Raw genomic sequence first — 4,974 nt, forward strand, 5'->3', positions numbered from 1 at the left:
GCCCTGGGCGGCGACCCTCTCCGTCCGCGCCCAGCCAGGGGTCCCCGGGGTCTCGGCGCACCCGCGCCCCTCCTCCGCGGCTGTCACTGACCCCGCAGGCTGGACCCTGGCCGTCCAGCAGTCCCGGCGCACCCGCCCGCGCTCCTGCCGGCTCCCGCCGCGCCCGCCGGGCAGGGGCTGCAGCCTTCCAACCCGAGGGCGCCGGGCGGGCTCGCGGGGCAGGCCGCGGGAGCGCGGGCGGGGCGGCCGGCGGTTGGCGCTCGGGACCCGCGCGCCGCCGGGCCACGTGCCCCGGGCCGGGAGTTGAGCGGAGGAGGCGGGGCGGCGCGACCCCCTGCGCCCCCGCGGCAGCGCCGCGATCTCCTTGCCACCCGCGGCAGCCCCGCGACTGCCTGCCACCCCCGCGACAGCGCCGCGACTTCCCTGTCCCCCGCGCAGCCCCGCGCCCCCCAACCGGGCTGTGCCGCGACCCTCCTTGAGCCCCCGCGGCAGTCCCGCGACCCCCTGCGACGCCCCTGCCCAGTGACAGCGCCGTGACCCCCTGCTACTCCCACGTGGCAGTGCCGCGCCCCCCCGCCCCCGCGCCCCCCTCCGACCGCCCCCTGGGGCAGCGCCGCGACACCCCCCCCCAACCCGTGGCTGTCGCGCGCCCTCCCTTGCGCCCCTTGCGGCAGCCCCCCTTCCCCCGCCATCCCGTCTTGAAGAGCCCGCCAACTGAGAGCCGCCCAAGGCGCTGGTGGCGGCGGGTGGCAGACTAGCTGGCCCTGGCCCCCGTCGGTGCGAGAAGCGTCACTGTCCTTCCCTCTGGATCACTTTGGGACCTCAGCCCCGAGAGGGCGGGACCGGCGCCCACCTGAGTTCACTGTTGTGCCCATGGTTCAGGAGCTGGATGGGCACGCAGCCAATTGCTTGAACGAATAACTCCCACCCTGACCCTTCCCTAAGTATTTCTTAATTTACTGATACTGGGGACTGAACCCAGGGGCAATGAACCACTGAGCCACATCCCTAGACTTTTTTACTTTTTATTTAGAGACAGGGTCTCCCCACGTTGCTGAGGCTGACCTTGAACTTGCGGGAAAGGCGAGAGGGAAGAGGGTGATAGGGATAAAACACAATCTAAAAATCCCTAATGCAGGGGAATTAATCTACTTGTATGTTTTAAAAACGGTGGGTAGAGAATTTGCTGGGTAGGGTAAGGGGGAACCAAGGTAGGGAGCCTCAGTGAGATCTGTTGGGATGACGGTGACCTTGATTTGATGGGTGGCTGTAGGGATAGAAAGAAGAGGAAATACTTGAAATAGATTTTGGAGAATTCAAGGGATACACTGAGGGATTGAACCCTGAGTGATGGGGAGGGAAAAGTCATCCTGAGTGGTTGGTAGTGCTATGTACTAAAATGGGAAAAACTACTAGAAAAATAGATGTGGCATAAGGGAATAAAGTGTTCCCTTTGGCCTATGAAGTTGTCATCTAGTCAATGGACACATGCCTGTAGAGCTCAGGTGGTAAGAGGCATGAACTAGGGGCACTTAAATGGTGTTTACAGCACTAAGAATGAAAGCCATCGTTAAAAAATAAAAAGTAACAGGAAAAGAGGATCTGGCTCTCAGAATACCACAGAGGATTGGCCAGAGAGGAAGGAGAAGAGGGACCCAAGAAAGGACAGTGTTTCAAGAAGAGTGGTATTGTTAGCTATGCCAAGAGGCCCTAAGAGAAACATCCTGACCTGACATCTGAGAAGGTGTGTGAACTTGACCACAGGAGTTTCCATTGAGGAGGGAGACAGATGGAGAATGGAGGAGAACAGTTGTGGAGGTGTGGGTATGGGACAGGTCTTTCAAGGGATTGTGGGATAAAATTGCACAATGGCAAGGGACAGAGGAGGTGCGTTGAAGAGATTTATTGGTATAGAATGGAGACATAGGCATGTTTTTGTTGGTATTGGGAATGACTCAGTAGAGTGAGAGGTCAAAGATCCCAGAGGGAAGGTCAGTGACACAGAGAAGGTTCTGGAAAGAGGAGGAAATGAGGTCCGTGTGTAGAGTGATGACTCAGACTAGCCAAGGAGGGAGAGTTGGATGCAGTCTGAGACCCAGACCCAGGAGCTCTAGAGCAGAAGGAACCACCACTGTTTGGAGCAGCCTCTGTTGCTTAGCATCCTGCTTTTAATATGTCTTGACCGAGTTCCTAAGTAACAGTCATTTCAACTGTGCTAACAGCTCAGGGCCTCACACATGCTAGGCAAGCACTGTACCTCAGACTAAGTGGAACCCTTAATCCTTCCATTCAACCACCTAAACCTATACATTCCTCCTCCTGTTTTTACCACTACAGAACACAGTGCTACCACCCACCCAGCCAAGGCTTACCTCAGACTCATTCTGGATTCCTCCCTATTTCAAACCTACCCCATACAATTAGTTCTCAGAAAATTCTCAAATCCTTTCATTTTTTTCCTGCCTGCCTTGGTTTAAGCCATCATTATTTAACTGCCCTCAAAAAGCAGCCTGTGGTATTCTTTAAAATCTTACTACCAAGAAAACTTTAAATCTTATTCTCTTCTTGGTCATTGAGCACCTACTGTATTCTAGACTCTATTCTTGGTTCTAGAAATATAGTAGACAATGAGAATAAGTCCCTGCCCTAATGGTGGTTACATTCTAGTGGTGGGAGACAGACAAGGAAACAAATGAACAAGGTAATTTTAGACAAAAACAGTGCTATAAAGGATTGCAAAATGGGTGAAGGGATTCAGAGTATGGGGGGGGGAACAGCTAATTTAGAAGACCCCTGAGAAGATGACAAATATAAAATACCACTATTAACTGGGCATGGTGGTACATGCCTGTAATCCCAACAGCTAGGGAGGCTGAGGCAGGAGGATCACAAGTTCAAAGCCCCCTCAGCAAAAGTGAGGCGCTGGGCTGGGGTTGTGGCTCAGTGACACAGTGTTTGCCTAACACATGTGAGGACCTGGGTTCGATTCTCAGCACCACATTAAAATAAATAAATAAAATATAAGTATTGTGTCCAACTACAACTAAAGAACTAAATAAATATTTTTAAAAAGAAAGTGAGGCACTAAGCAACTCAGTGAGACCCTGTCTTTAAATAAAACACAAAATAGGGCTGGGGATGTGGGTCAGTGGTCAAGTGCCCCTGAGTTCAACCCCAGTACCACCCCACCCCCTACAAAAAAAAGGAGAAAATCGCAGCACATGGAAACAGCAAAAGAGGAAGAGGGTGACGCAAGAGGAAGTTGGAGAGAAAATTAGAGCCACGTGTCATTCAGGACGTTGTGGAGAGTTTTGATGGCAAAGAGAAGCCATTAGGGGTTTTAAGCAAGAGAATGAAAATGATCTGGTTTATGATTTGAAAATATTACCAGTGGCCAGGCATGGTTTCACACACCTGTAATCCCAGAGACAGGGTTGGGGTGGGGATGTGCTGAAGCATATTAAAGAGACTTGCCTCAAATTAATAACATAAGGGACTGGAGATGTAGCTCAGTGGTAGAGCACCTCTGGGTTCAATCCCCAGTAATAAAATATTTTAAAAAACAACTTGTATGAATTAAAGAAGGTGAGATTCAAGAAGGAGACCCATTGAAAGGCTGTTTCAGTAAGCAAGTGACTTATAGTAGGGTAGTAGTGATGGAGGGTACAGGACATATTTTGGATGTGACAGAACCAATACTATTAATAGCATGGATACAAGAATTTAAGGTAGAAGTAGTAGAAGTAGTTCACATATGTGTGCTGCATCTTACATTCAGGAATATATTTTGCATATATTCAGCCTCCACTCATGACATTTAGACTTTCAATTAGTTAATTGGGAAACAGCCTAATATAGGCTAAGAATTTAGACCAAAATCTAAATTTCAATCTTGGGTGATCTTGGAGTGTGTCCAAAACTGAAGAGCCACCGTTTCCTCTTCTTCAAAATGGGTTTGACTGTCTTATGGATCCGAGTTAATGTCTGTAACACTCTACAACCATGCCTAGACCTCACGGTGTGTAGGAGATGGTGGGGAATCCAAGTGGGATGGGGAAGAGAAGCATTCATATTCAAGGTTTTATTTATGAAATAATGATGAGGGGCAATGTTGAGGATGATGATGATGATGATGATGATAATGATGATGATGATTTGGTACCAGGAATTGAACACAGGGGCACTCGACCACTGAGCCACATCTCTAGCTCTATTTTGTATTTTATATAGAGACAGGGTCTCAATTGAGTTGCTTAGTGCCTTGCTAAATTGCTGAGGCTGGCTTTGAACTCGCAATCCTCCTGCTTCACTGGGATTACAGGCGTGCGCCACCACGCCCCAGCAATGTTGAGGATTTGAGTGAGCTGGACATTTATAGCATTGGGTATAAGAGTATTAAAAGTTCTGCCTGAATTGGATATTAGTCTCCCTTCTAGGCATCCTGGCCCAATACTTTATATTATTATCTCTCCCTCTCCTCCTTTCCTGATTGCTGAGGATTGAGCTCAGAGGCACTCTACCACTGAGTTACATTCCCACCCTTTATTTTATTTTGATACAAAGTCTCGCTAAATTGCCCAGCCTTGCTTCGAATTTGCGATTTGCAATCCTCTTGCCTCAGCACCCCCAGTAGCTGGGATTACAGTCGAGCACCAGCACCTTAAATCTCTAACTAGGGAGGATGCAAGGCTATTGCTGGCGCCTACAAGTATCTATCATAGGTGCTCAATAATCACCTAATAAAGAATACGATCGGAATGAGAGCGCAGGTTATTTTAACAAGAAAAATAGGTGCTAGCAGTACCAGCACTGAGGTTTTCGCGTCGCTGTGGCAACGCGCACAGACGAGAACTACAAGTCCCACAACCGCCCACGGCTTTCCAGCTCCCCGGGGGGAGGGGGGCACGGAACCGGCTTTCCCTCTTTCCTGCAGCGTGATTGGCCCGCGGCTCAGGGAGGCAGCCAATGAGTGCG

The sequence above is a fragment of the Callospermophilus lateralis genome, chromosome 4, assembly GCF_048772815.1.
Source record: "Callospermophilus lateralis isolate mCalLat2 chromosome 4, mCalLat2.hap1, whole genome shotgun sequence".
In the NCBI taxonomy this organism is placed as follows: Eukaryota; Metazoa; Chordata; class Mammalia; order Rodentia; family Sciuridae; genus Callospermophilus; species Callospermophilus lateralis.